Here is a 17,115-nt window from a genome sequence, read left to right as displayed (position 1 = left end):
ACACATGGACATACAGGAACAACAACAGTGTACAATATCTCAGCACACATACAGGACAAAACAGCTGTGTACACTATCTGAGCACAAACACACATGCAGGATACAACAACTGTGTACAATATATGCGTACACACAGAGGACACAACAGCTGCATACAGTATCTGAGCACACATACACAGATACAGGAAACAACAGCTGTGTACAATATCTGAGCTCACACAGAAGACCCAACAACTGTGTACAGTATCTGAGCACAGACAGTATACAACTATGTACAATATCTGAGCACACACACACAGGACACAACAGCTGCATACAGTATTTGAGCACATACATACATACAGGAAACAACAGCTGTGTCCAATATCTGAGCTCACACCGAAGACCCAACAATTGTGTACAGTATCTGAGCACAGAGAGGACACAACTGTGTACAATATCAGAGCACAAACACACAGGACACAACAGCTGGATACAGTATCTGAGCACACACACACATACAGGAAACAACAGTTGTGTAGAATATCTGAGCTCACACAGAAGACCCAACAACTGTGTACAGTATCTGAACACAGACAGGACACAACTGTGTACAAAATCAGAATACACACACACACACACACACACACACACACACACACAGTACGCAATAACGGTGTACAATATTTGAGCACACACACACACATACAGGGAACACAATCTGTGTACAATATCTGAGCACACAGAGGACACAGCAACTGTCTACAGTATCTATACAGTATTTGAGCACACACACAGAACACAACAAATGTGTACATTATCTGGGAAAATACACAGGGCAAAACTGTGTACAGTATCTGAGCATACACAACAGGACACATCAACTCTGTACACTATCTTAGCACACACACACAGCACACAACAACTGTGTACAATATCTGAAAACACACAGGACACAACTGTGTACAATATCGGAGGACACACATACAGGGCACAACAACCGTGCACAGTATTTGAGCACAAACACACAGGACACAACAACTGTTTACAGTATCTGAGCACAAAAACGTCCCAACTGTGTACAATATCTGAGCACACACAGCACATAACAACTGTATACGGTTTCAGAGCACACACAGGGCACAACAACTGTCCACAGTTTTTGAGCACAAGCACACAGGACACAACAACGGTTTACAGTATCTGAGCATATACAGGACACAACTGTGTACAATATCTGAGCACACAACCAGGACACAACAGCTGTGCACACTATATCAGCACACACACACAGAACACAACAAGTGTCTACAATATCTGAGCACACACATAGGACACAGCAACTATGTACAGTATCTGAGCACACACACATTACACAACATCTCTGTACAGTATCTGTGCACAAGCACACATACAAGACACAACAATTATTTACAATAACTGAGCACACACACAGTATGCAATAACTATGTACAGTATCTGAGCACACAAAGACATACAGGACAATATCTCAGCAAACACACAGGACACAACAACTGTGTACAGTATCGGAGCACACACACGCAGGACACAACAACTGTGTACAGTAACTGAGCACACACACAGCACACAACCACTGTGTAAAGTATCTGAAGACACACAGGACACAACTGTGTACAATATCTGAGGACACGCACACAGGGCACAACAACTGTGCACAGTATTTGAGCACAAACACACAGGACACAACAACTGTTTACAGTATCTGAGCACACAAATGTCACAACTGTGTACAATATCTGAGCACACACAGGACATAACAACTGTATACGGTTTCAGAGCACACACAGGGCACAACAACTGTCCACAGTTTTTGAGCACAAACACACAGGACACAACAACTGTTTACAGTATCTGAGCACACACAGGACACAACTGTGTACAATATCTGAACACACACACAGGACACAACAGCCGTGCAAACTAATTCAGCACACACACACACAGAACACAACAAGTGTGTACAATATCTGAGCACAAACAGAGGCCACAGCAACTATGTACAGTATCTGAGCACACACACATTACACAACATCTCTCTACAGTATCTGAGCACACGCACACTACAAGACACAGCAATTATTTACAATAACTGAGCACACACACACAGTATGCAATAACTATGTACGGTATCTGAGCACAAACGGACATACAGGACAATATCACAGCAAACACACAGGACACAACAGCTGTGTACAGTATATGAGCACACACACATTGGACACAACAACTGTGTACAGTATCTGAGCACACACACATTGGACACAACAACTGTGTACAGTATCTGAGCACACACACAGTACAACTGTGCACAGTATCTGAGAACACAGGATACAATGTTGAACATTATTGGAGCGCACACACACACATGACACAACAACTGTGTACAATGATGTGAGCAGACACACAGGACAACTGAGCACAGAATCTGAGCACACAGGACACAACTGTGTACATTATTGGAGCGCACACACACACAGGATGCAACAACTGTGTACAGTATCTGTCCACACACACACACACACACACACACACACACACACACAAACACTCAAACTGGATACAACTGTGTACTGTATCTGAGCATACCCACCGCACAAACAGGACACAACCACTGTGTACAGTATCTGAACACACACAGGTCACAACTGTGTACAATATCTGAGGACACACACACAGGGCACAACAACTGTGCACAGTTTTTGAGCACAAACACACAGGACACAACAACTGTTTACAGTATCTGAGCACATACACACATAGAGGAAACAACAGCTGTGTCCAATATCTGAGCTCACACAGAAGACCCAACAATTGTGTCAGTATCTGAGCACAGAGAGGGCACAACTGTGTACATTATCAGAGCACAAACACACAGGACACAACAGCTGCATACAGTATCTGAGCACACACAGAAGACCCAACAACTGTGTACAGTATCTGAGCACAGACAGGACACAACTGTGTACAATATCAGAGCACACACACACATACACACACACACACACACACACACACACACACACAGTACACAATAACTGCGTACAATTTGAGCACACACACACACATACAGGACACACAATCTGTGTACAATATCTAAGCACACAGAGGACACAGCAACTGCGTACACTATCATTGCACACACACACAGGACACAACAACTGTGTACATGGGCTTAGCACACACACACAGGACACAACAACTGTGTACAGTATGTGAGCACACACAGGTTACAACTGTGTACAGTATCTGAGCACACAATAGACACAACTGTGGACAGTATCTGAGCATACACACCACACACACAGGTAACACAAGAACTGTGTACACTATCTTAGCGCACAAACAGGACACAACTGTGTACAGTATCTGAGCACTCAAAGAGCGAACACAACAACTGTGTGCCGTATCTGAGCACTCAAGTAGGACACAACAAATGTGCACAGCATCCCAGCACACACACCACACACAGGACACAACAACAGTGTATTGTATCTGAGCACACACACAGGACACAACTGTGTACAATATCTGAACACACACACAGGACACAACAACTGTGTACGGTTTCAGATTACACTCAGTTAACAATAACAGTCCACAGTTTTTGAGCACAAACACACAGGACACAACAACTGTTTACAGTATCTGAGCACACACATGACACAACTGTGTACAATATCTGAGCACACACACAGGACACAACAGCTGTGCACTTTATTTCAGCACATGCACACAGAACACAACAAGTGTGTACAATATCTGAGCATACACAGGGCACACACAGGTCACAACAACTGTGTACACTATCTTAGCACACAAACAGGACACAACAACTGTACACCGCATCTGAGCACTCAAGCAGGACACAACAAATGTGCACAGCATCCCAGCACACACACACGCACAGGACACAACAACTGTGTACAGTGATGTGAGCTCACACACACAGGACACACACACACACACACACACACACACATACACACACACACACACACACCAACTGGATACAACTGTGTACAGTATCTGACCACACACACCACACACAAAGGACACAAAAACTGTGTACAGTATTTGTGCACTCAAACAGACAGCAACAACTGTGCACAGCATCCGAGCACACACACCACACACAGGACACAACAACTGTGTACAGTATGTGAGCACATACACCATACACACACAGAACACAAGAGCTGTATTGTATCTGAGCATACACACACACACAGGATACACCAAATATGTACGGTATCTGAGCACGCACACAGGACACAACAAATGTGTACAGTATCTGAGCACATACACAGAGGACACAACAACTGTGTATGGTTTCAGAGCACACACAGGAAACAACTGTGTCCAGTATCTGAGCACACACCAAGAGGACACAACAACTGTGTACAGTATCTGAGCATGCACAAGATACAACTGTGTACAGTATCTGAGCACACACAACACACACAAAGGACACAAAAATGTGTACAGAATTTGCGCACTCAAACAGACCACAACAACTGTGCACAGCATCTGAGCACACACACCACACACAGGACACAACAACTGTGTACAGTATGTGAGCACATACACAGGCCAACTGTGTACAGTATCTGAGAACACAGGATACAATGTGGTACATTATTGGAGTGCCCACACACACAGGAGGCAGAAACTGCGTACAGTGACGTGAGCAGACACACAGGACAACTGAGCACAGTATGCGAGCACAAAGGACACAACTGTGTACATTATTGGAGCTTACACACACACAGTACGCAACAACTGTGTACAGTATCTGTCCACACACACACACACACACACACACACACACACACACTCAAACTGGATACAACTGTGTACAGTATCTGAGCATACCCACCACACAAACAGGACACAACAACAGTGTATTGTATCTGAGCGCACACACAGGACACAACTGTGTACAATATCTGAGCACACACACAGGACACAACTGTGTACAGTATCTGAGCACACACACACAGCACACAACCACTGTGTACAGTATCTGAACACACACAGGGCACAACTGTGTACAATATCTGAGGACACACATACAGGGCACAACAATTGCGCACAGTATTTGAGCACAATCACACAGGACACAACTGTTTACAGTATCTGAGCACACAAACGTCCCAACTGTGTACAATATCTGAGCACACACAGGGCACAACAACTGTCCACAGTTTTTGAGTACAAACACATAGGACGCAACAACTGTTTCCATTATCTGAGCACACACAGGACACAACTGTGTACAATATCTGAACACAGACACAGGACACAACAGCTGTGCACACTATATCAGCACACACACACAGAGCACAAGTGTGTACAATATCTGAGCACCGACAGAGGACACAGCAACTATCTACAGTATCTGAGCACACACACATTACACAACAACTCTGTACAGTATCTGAGCACACACACACATACAAGACACAACAATTATTTACAATAACTGAGCACACACACACACACAGGACACAATTACTATTTACAGTATCTGAGCAAACACGGACATACAGGACACAACAACAGTGAACAATATCTCAGCAAACACACAGGACACAACAGCTGTGTACAGTATCTGAGCACAAACAGACATACAGGATACAACAACTGTGTATAATATCTGAGCACACAAACACTGGACACAAGAGCTGCGTATAGTATCTGAGCACTCGCACACACACAGGACACAACAACTGTGTACACTGGCTTAAAACACAAACACAGGACACAGCAACTGTGTGCAGTCTGTGAGCACACACAGGATACAACTGTGTACAGTATCTGAGCACACAAAGGACACAACTCTGGACAATATCTGAGCACACACGCCACACACACACAGGACACAACAACTGTGTACACTATCTTAGCACACAAAGAGGACACAACAACTGTGTACAGTATCTGAGCACTCAAGCAGGACAAAACAACTGTGCACAGCATCTGAGCACAAACACCACACACAGGACACAACAATTGTGTTCAGTATGTGAGCACACACACAGGACAACTGTGCACAGTATCTGAGCACACAGGTCACAACTGTGTACATTACTGGAGTGCACACACACACAGGATACAACAACTGAATAAAATATCTGACCACACACACACACACACACACACACACACACACACAGACACACAAACTGGATACAACTGTGTACAGTATCTGACCACACACACCACACACACAGGTCACAACAACTGTGACAGCATCTGAGCACACACACCATACCCACAGGACACAACAACTTTATTGTATCTGAGCACACACATGCACAGGATACACCAACTGTGTACGGTATCTGAGCACACACCCAGGATACAACAAATGTGTACAGTATCTGAGCACAAACGCAGGACAAAACTGTGTACATTATCTGAGCACAAACGCAGGACACAACTGTGTACATTATCTGAGCACAAACGCAGGACACAACTGTGTACCATATCTGAGCACACACACAGAGGAAACAACAACAGTGTACAGTATCTGAGCACGCACATAGAGGACACAACAACTGTGTATGGTTTCAGAGCACACACAGGAAACAACTGCGTCCAGTATCTGAGCACACACAAAGAGGACACAAATGTTTACAGTATCTGTGCACACACAAGATACAAATGTGTACAGTATCTGAGCAAACACACCACACACAAAGGACACAACAATTGTGTACAGTATCTGAGCACTCAAACAGACCACAACAACTGTGCACAGCATCCGAGCACACACACCACACAAAGGACACAACAATTGTGTACAGTATGTGAGCACACACACAGGGCAACTTTGCACAGTATCTGAGAACACAGGATACAATGTTGTACATTATTGGAGAGCACACACAGGACGCAACAACTGTGTACAGTGATGTGAGCAGACACACAGGACAGCTGAGCACAGTATCTGAGCACACAGGACACAACTGTGTACATTATTGGAGCGCACACACACACAGGACGCAACAACTGTTTACAGTATCTGACCACACATACACACATACACACACACACACTCAAACTGGATAAAACTGTGTCCAGTAACTGAGTACACCGACCGCACAAACAGGACACAACAACAGTGTATTGTATCTGAGCACACACAGAGGACACAACTGTGTACAGTATCTGAGCATGCACAGAAAGGACACAACAACTGTGTACAGTATCGGAGCACACACACACAGGACACAACAACTGTGTACAGTAGCTGAGCACACACACAGCACACAACAACTGTGTACAGTATCTGAAAACACACAGGACACAACTGTGTACAATATCTGAGGACACACAAACAGGGCACAACAACCGTGCACAGTATTTGAGCACAAACACACAGGACACAACAACTGTTTACAGTTTCTGAGCACACAAACGTCACAACTGTGTACAATATTTGAGCACACACACAGCACACAACAACTGTGTACAGTATCTGAAAACACACAGGACACAACTGTGTACAATATCTGAGGACACACAAACAGGGCACAACAACCGTGCACAGTATTTGAGCACAAACACACAGGACACAACAACTGTTTACAGTTTCTGAGCACACAAACGTCACAACTGTGTACAATATCTGAGCACACACAGGACATAACAACTGTATACGGTTTCAGAGCACACACAGGGCACAACAACTGTCCACAGTTTTTGAGCACAAATCACACAGGACACAACAGCTGTTTACAGTATCTGAGCACATACAGGACACAACTGTGTACAATATCTGAACACACACACAGGACACGACAGCTGTGCACACTATATCAGCACACACACACAGAACACAACAAGTGTCTACAATATCTGAGCACTCACATAGGACAAAGCAACTATGTACAGTATCTGAGCTCACACACATTACACAACAACTCTGTACAGTATCTGAGCACCCGCACACATACAAGACACAACAATTATTTACAATAACTGAGCACACACACACACAGTATGCAATAACTATGTACAGTATCTGAGCACACACGGACATCCAGGACAATATCTCAGAAAATACACAGGACACAACAACTGTGTACAGTATCGGAGCACACACACACAGGACACAACAACTGTGTACAGTATCTGAGCACACACACAGCACACAAGCACTGTGTACAGTATCTGAAAACACACAGAACACAACTGTGTACAATATCTGAGGACATGCACACAGGGCACAACAACTGTGCACAGTTTTTGAGCACAAACACACAGGACACAACAACTGTTTACAGTATCTGAGCACACAAACGTCACAACTGTGTACAATATCTGAGCACACACAGGACATAACAACTGTATACGGTTTCAGAGCACACACAGGGCACAACAACTGTCCACAGTTTTTGAGCACAAACACACAGGACACAACAACTGTTTACAGTATCTGAGCACACACAGGACACAACTGTGTACAATATCTGAGCACACACAGGACATAACAACTGTCCACAGTTTTTGAGCACAAACACAAAGGACACAACAACTGTATACAATATCTGAGCACACACAAAGGACACAACAGATTTGCACACTATATTAGCACACACACACAGAACACAACAAGTGTGTACAATATCTGAGCACAAACAGAGGACACAGCAACTCTGTACAGTATCTGAGCACACTCACACTACAAGACACAACAATTATTTACAATAACTGAGCACACACACACAGTACGCAATAACTATGTACAGTATCTGTGCAAACATGGACATACAGGACACAACAGTGAACAATATCTCAGCAAACACACAGGACACAACAGCTGTGTACAGTATCTGAGAACAAACAGACATACAGGATACAACTGTGTATAATATCTGAGCACACAAACACTGGACACAACAGCTGCATATAGTATCTCAGCACTCACACACATACAGGAAACAACAGCTGTGTACAATATCTGAGCTCACACACACACACACGGTATGCAATAACTGTATTCAATATTTGAGCACACACACTCATACAGGACATACAATTTGTGTACAATATCTGCGCACACAGAGGACACAGAAACTGTCTACAGTGTTGGAGCAAACACACACAGTACATAACAACTCTGTACAGTAATTGAGCACACACATAGAACACAACAACTGTGTACATTATCTGAGAAAACACACAGGATAAAACTGTGTACAGTATCTGAGCATACACAACAGAACACAACAACTGTGTACACTATCTTAGCACACACACACAGGACACAACAACTCTGTACACTAGCTTAGCACACACACACAGGACACAACAACTGTATACAGTATGTGAGCACACACAGGATACAACTGTGTATGCTATCTAAGCACAAGAAGGACACAACTGTGTACAGTATCTGAGCACACACACCACACCCAGGACACAACAACTGTGTACACGATCTTAGCACGCACAGAGGACTCAACTGTGTACAGTATCTGAGCTCAGAAAGAGAGGACACAGCAACTGTGTACAGTATGTGAGCACTCCCACAGGACACTACAACTTGGCAGAGCATCTGAGCACACACACCACACAAAGGACACAAGGACAGTGTACAGTTTCTGAGCACACCCAACGCACAAACAGGACACAACAACAGTGTATTGTATCGGAGCACACACACAGGACACAACTGTGTACAGTATCAGAGCACACACAGACAGGACACAATGACTGTGTACAGTATCGGAGCACACACGCGCAGGACACAACTACTGTGTACTTATCTGAGCACACACACAGCACACAACCACACTGTGTACAGTATCTGAACACACACCAGTCACAACTGTGTACAATATCTGAGGACACACACACAGGACACAACAACTGTTTAAAGTATCTGAGCACATACACACATAGAGGAAACAACAGCTGTGTCCAATATCTGAGCTCACACAGAAGACCCAACAATTGTGTCAGTATCTGAGCACAGAGAGGACACAACTGTGCACAATATCTGAGCACACACACAGGACATAACAACTGCGTAAGGTTTCAGAGCAAACACAGGGCACAACAACTGTCCACAGTTTTTGAGCACAAACACACAGGACGTAACAACTGTTTACAGTATCTGAGCACACACACAGGGGACACAACAACTGAGTATGGTTTCAGAGCACACACAGGAAACAACTGTGTCCAGTATCTGAGCACACACAAGGAGGACACAACAACTGTGTGCAGTATCTGAGCACACACAGGATACAACTGTGTACAGTATCTGAGCACGCACAACACACACAAAGAACACAACAACTGTGTACAGTATCTGAGCACTCAAACAGACCACAAGAACTGTACACAGCATCCGAGCACACACACCACACACAGGACACAACAACTGTGTACAGTTTGTGAGCACACACACAGGACAACTTTGCACAGTATCTGAGAGCACAGGATACTATGTGGTACATTATTGGAGAGCACACACACATGCATGACGCAACAACTATGTACAGTGATGTGACCAGACACACAGGACAACTGAGCACAGTATCTGAGCACACAGGGCACAACTATGTACATTATTGGAGCGCACACAAACACAGGACGCAACAACTGTGTACAGTATAAAAACAAAAAAAACTGCGGATGCTGGAAATCCAAAACAAAAACAGAATTACCTGGAAAAACTCAGCAGATCTGGCAGCATCGGCGGAGAAGAAAAGAGTTGACATTTCGAGTCCTCATGACCCTTCGACAGAACTGTGTACAGTATCTGTCCACACACACACACTAACACACACACACACACACACACACACACACACACACACACTCAAACTGGATACAACTGTGTACAATATCTGAGCATACCCAGCGCACAAACAGGACACAACAACAGTGTATTGTATTTGAGCACACACACAGGACACAACTGTGTACAATACCTGAGCACGCACAGACAGGACACAACAACTGTGTACACTATCGGAGCACACACACACAGCACACAACCACTGTGTACAGTATCTGAACACACGCAGGACACAACAACTGTGCACAGTTTTTGAGCACAAACACACAGGACACAACAACTTTTTACAGTATCTGAGCACACACACACATAAAAAACACAACAATTATTTACAATAACTGAGCACACACACACAGGATGCAATAACTATTTACAGTATCTGAGCAAACGTGGACATACAGGACACAATAACAGTGAACAATATCTCAGCAAACACACAGGACACAACAGCTGTGTACAGTATCTGAGCAAAAACAGACATACAGGATACAATGACTGTGTATAACATCTGAGCAGACAAACACTGGACACAACAGCTGCGTATAGTATCTGAGCACTCACACACATGCAGGAAACAACAGCTGTGTACAATATCTGAGCTCACACAGAGGACCCACCAACTCTGTACAGTATCTGAGCACAGACAGGACACTATTGTGTACAATATTAGAGCACACACACACACACACACACACACACACACACACACACACACACACAGTATGCAATAACTGTATACAATATTTGAGGACACACACACCCACATACAGGACACACAATCTGTGTACAATATCTGAGCACACAGAGGACACAGCAACTGCCTACAGTGTTGTAGCAAACACACACAGTACATAACAACTCTGTACAGTATTTGAGCACACACATAGAACACAGCAACTGTGTACATTATCTGAGAAAACACACAGGATAAAACTGTGTACAGTATCTGAGCATAGACAACAGAACACAGCATCTGTGTACACTATCTTACACACACAGGACACAACAACTCTGTACACTAGCTTAGCACACACACACAGGACACAACAACTGTGTACAGTATGTGAGCACACACAGGATACAACCGTGTACGCTATCTGAGCACACGAAGGACACAACTGTGTACAGTATCTGAGCACACTGACCACACACACAGGACACAACTGTGTACACTATCTTAGCACACAAACAGGACACAACAACTGTGTACAGTATCTGAGCATACTATGAGTGAACATAACATCTGTGTACAATATCTGAGCACTCAAGCAGGACATAACAACTGCGCACAACAGCCGAGCACACACACCACACACAGGACACAGCATCTGTGTATAGTATGTGAGCACACAAGACACAACTGTGTATATTATTGGAGTGCACACACACACACAGGACACAACAACTGTGTACAGCGATGTGAGCACACACACACAGGACAGCTGAGCACAGTATCTGAGGACACAGGACACAACTGTTTACATTATTGGAGTGAAAACAAACACAGGACACAACAACTGTATATATTATCTGACCACACTCAGACACACACACACACACAAAAACTGGATACAAATTTGTACAGTATCTGACCACACCAACCACACACACAGGACACAACAACTGTTTACAGCATCTGAGCACACACACCACACACACACAGGACACAAAAACTGTATTGTATCTGAGCACCCACACACAGGACACAACAACTGTGTACAGTATCTGAGTACAAACGCAGGACACAACTGTGTACAGTATCTGAGCACAAACGCAGGACACAACTGTGTACAGTATCTGAGCACACGCACAGAGGACACAACAACTGTGTACAGTGTCTGAGACACACACACAGTACACAAAAACTGTGTACAGTATCTGAGCACACACACAGGACGCAACAACTTTGTACTGTATCTGAGCCCACACACAGGACACAACAACTGTGTACAGTATCTGAGCACACACAGGACACAACTGTGTACAATATCCGAGGACACACACAGGACACAACAACTGCGTATAGTATCTGAGCACACACAGTACACAACTGTGTACAATAGTTGAGCACACACACAGGACACAATAGCTGTGTACACTATCTTACCACACAAACACAGAACACTACAAGCGTGTACAATATCTGAGCACACACAGAGGACACATCAACTGTCTACAGTATCTGAGCACACACACATTACACAACAACTCTCTACAGTATCTGAGCACACACACGTATACAGGACACAACAATAGTTTACAATAACTGAGCACACACACACAAACGCAATAACTATGTGCCGTATCTGAGCACACACGGACATACAGGACACAACAACCGTGTACAATATCTCAGCAAACACACAGGACACAACAGCTGTGTACAGTGTCTGAGCACAAACAGACATACAGGATCCAAAAAATGTGCACAATATCTGAGCACACACAAAGTATACAACTTTGTACAGTATCAGAGTACACAGACAGACGACACATCAACAGTGAACAGTATCTGAGCACACACACAACGGACACAACATCTGTGTACAGTATCTGAGCGCAGACAGGACACAACTGTGTACATTATCAGAGCACACACACACACACACACACACACACACACACACACACACACACAGACAGTACACAATAACTGCGTACAATATTTGTGCGCACACACACACACAGGACAAAAAATCTATGTACAATATCTGAGCACACAGAGGACACAACAACTGTCTACAGTATCGGAGCACACACAAACAGTACATAACAACTCTGTACAGTAATTGAGCACACACACAGAACACAACAACTGTGTACATTGTCTGAGAAAACACACAGGACACAACAACTGCATACAGTATCTGAGCACACACAGGGCACAACTGTGTACATTATCTGAGAAAACACACAGGACACAACAACTGCATACAGTATCTGAGCACACACAGTACACAACTGTGTACAATAACTGTCCACAGTATCTGAGCACACACACATTACACAACAACTCTACAGTATCTGAGCACAGACACATATACATGACACAACAATTGTTTATAATATCTGAGCACACACACACATACAGGACACAACAACTGTGTACAATAGCTGAGCGCACACAGAGGACGCAGCAACTGTTTACAGTATCTGAACACATACACAAACAGTACACATCAACTCTGTACAGTATTTGAGCACACATAAACAAGACTCAACAATTGGGTACGGTATCTGAGAACTCATACAGGACTCAACTGCGTGCAGTATCTGAACACACACAGTACACAACTGTGTACAATAGCTGAGCACACACACAGGACACAAGAGCTGCGTACTCTATCTTACCACACAGACACAGAACACAAGTGTGTACAATAGCTGAGCACACACAGACGACACAGCAACTGTCTACAGTATGTGAGTCCACACGCATTACACAACAACTCTGTACAGTATCTGTGCACACACACAAATATACAGGACACAACAATTGTTTACAGTAACTGAGCACACACACACAGGACTCAATACCTGAACTCAGAGTATTTGAGCACGCACATACATAAAGGACACAACAACTTTGTACAATTTCTGAGCACACACAGCGGACACATCAACTCTGTACAGTATTTGAGCACACATAAGCAAGACTCAACAATTGGGTAGGGTAACTGAGAACTCAAACAGGACACAACTGTGTACAATATCTGAGGACACACACACAGGGCACAACAACTGTGCACAGTTGTTGAGCGCAAACAAACAGGACACAACAACTTTTTACATTATCTGAGCATGCACACACATACAAGACACAACAATTATTTACAATAACTGAGCACACACACACAGGACGCAATAACTATTTACAGTATCTGAGCAAACACGGACATACAGGACACAATAACAGTGAACAATATCTCAGCAAACACACTGGACACCACAGCTGCATATAGTATCTGAGCACTCACACGCATGCAGGAAACAACAGCTGTGTACAATATCTGAGCTCACACAGAGGACCCACCAACTCTGTACAGTATCTGAGCACAGACAGGACACTATTGTGTACAATATCAGAGCACACACACACACACACACACACACACACACACACACACACACACACACACACACACACACACTGTATGCAATAACTATATAAAATATTTGAGGACACACTCACCCACATACAGGACACACAATCTGTGTACAATATCTGAGCACACAGAGGACACAGCAACTGTCTACAGTGTTCAAGCAAACACACACAGTACATAACAGCTCTGTACAGTATTTAAGCACACACATAGAACACAACAACTGTGTACATTATCTGAGAAAACACACAGGATAAATCTGTGTACAGTATCTGCATGGCACAACAGAACACAACATCTGTGTACACTATCTTAGCACACACACACAGGACACAACAACTCTGTACACTAGCTTAGCACACACACAGGACACAACAACTGTGTACAGTATGTGAGCACACACATGATACAACTGTGTACGCTATCTGAGCACACGAAGGACACAACTGTGTACAGTATCTGAGCACACTGACCACAAACACAGGACACAACTGTGTATACTATCTTAGCACACAAACAGGACACAACAACTGTGTACAGTATCTGAGCACACAAAGAGTGAACATAACATCTGTGTACAGTATCTGAGCACTCAAGCAGGACATAACAACTGCGCACAACAGCCGAGCACACACACCACAAACAGGACACAACATCTGTGTACAGTATGTGACACACAAGACACAACTGTGTACATTATTGGAGTGCACACACACACACAGGACACAACAACTGTGGACAGCGATGGGAGCACACACACACAGGACTCAATATCTGAACTCACAGTATCTGAGCACACACATACATAAAGGACACAACAACTTCGTACAATTTCTGAGCACACACACAGGACACATCAACTCTGTACAGTATTTGAGCACACATAAGCAAGACTCAACAATTGGGTACGGTATCTGAGAACTCACACAGGACACAACTGTGTACACTATCTGAGCACACACGCAGGACACAACAACTGTGTACGCTATCTTAGCACACACAGGGTACAACAACTGTGTACAATATCTGAGCACACACAGGATACAACTGTATAAAGTAACTGCATGCACACACCATGCACAGGACACAACAACTGTGTACACTATCTTAGCACACACAGGACAAAACTGTGTACAGTCTCTGAGCACACACAGAAAGGACACAGCATCTGTGTACAGTATCCGAGCACGCCCACAGGACACTACAACTTGGCTCAACACCTCACACAAACCGCACAAAGGACACAAGAACTGTGTACAGTATTTGAGCACACACAAACTTGACAACTGTGAACCAAATCTGAGCCCACAGGACACAACCGTGTACATTATAGGAGTGCACACGCATACAGGAGACAACAAATGTGTATGGTATCTGACCATACTCACACACACATACACAAAGGTATCTGAGCATACGCACTCCGCACACACAGGACGCAACAACTGTGTACAGTATCTGACCACACACACACACACACACACACACACACACACACACATACACACACACACAGACAAACTTGATACAACTGTGTACAGTATCTGAGCACACACACGATGCACACACAGGACACAACAAATGTATTATATCTGAGGACACACACACGACACACACAAAGGATACACCAACTGTGTATGGTATCTGAGCATGCACACAGGAAACAACAACTGTAAACATTATCTGAGCACACACTCACAGGACACAGGAACTGTGTACAGTATCTGGGCACACACACAGTACACAGCAACAGTGTACTGTATCTGTGCACACACACAGGACACAACAGCTGTCTACACTATCTTCGAACACAGACACAGAATACAACAAGTGTGTACAATATCTGAGCACACACAGAGGACACAGCAACTGTCCACAATATCTGAGCACAACCCGCATTACACAACAACTCTGTACAGTATCTGAGCACACACACATCTACAGGACACAACAATTGTTTATAATAACTGAGCAGACACACACAGCACTCAATAACTACGTACAATATCTGAGCACAAACACACATACAGGACACAACAACTGTGTGCAATATCTGAGAGCACACAGAGGACACAACAACTGTTTACAGTATCTGAACACACACACACACAGTACACATCAACTCTGTACAGTATTTGAGCACACATAAACAAGACTCAACAATTGGGTACG

The sequence above is a fragment of the Carcharodon carcharias genome, chromosome 17 (assembly GCF_017639515.1).
Source record: "Carcharodon carcharias isolate sCarCar2 chromosome 17, sCarCar2.pri, whole genome shotgun sequence".
NCBI classification, from domain to species: domain Eukaryota; kingdom Metazoa; phylum Chordata; class Chondrichthyes; order Lamniformes; family Lamnidae; genus Carcharodon; species Carcharodon carcharias.
This window is presented reverse-complemented; position numbering follows the sequence as displayed.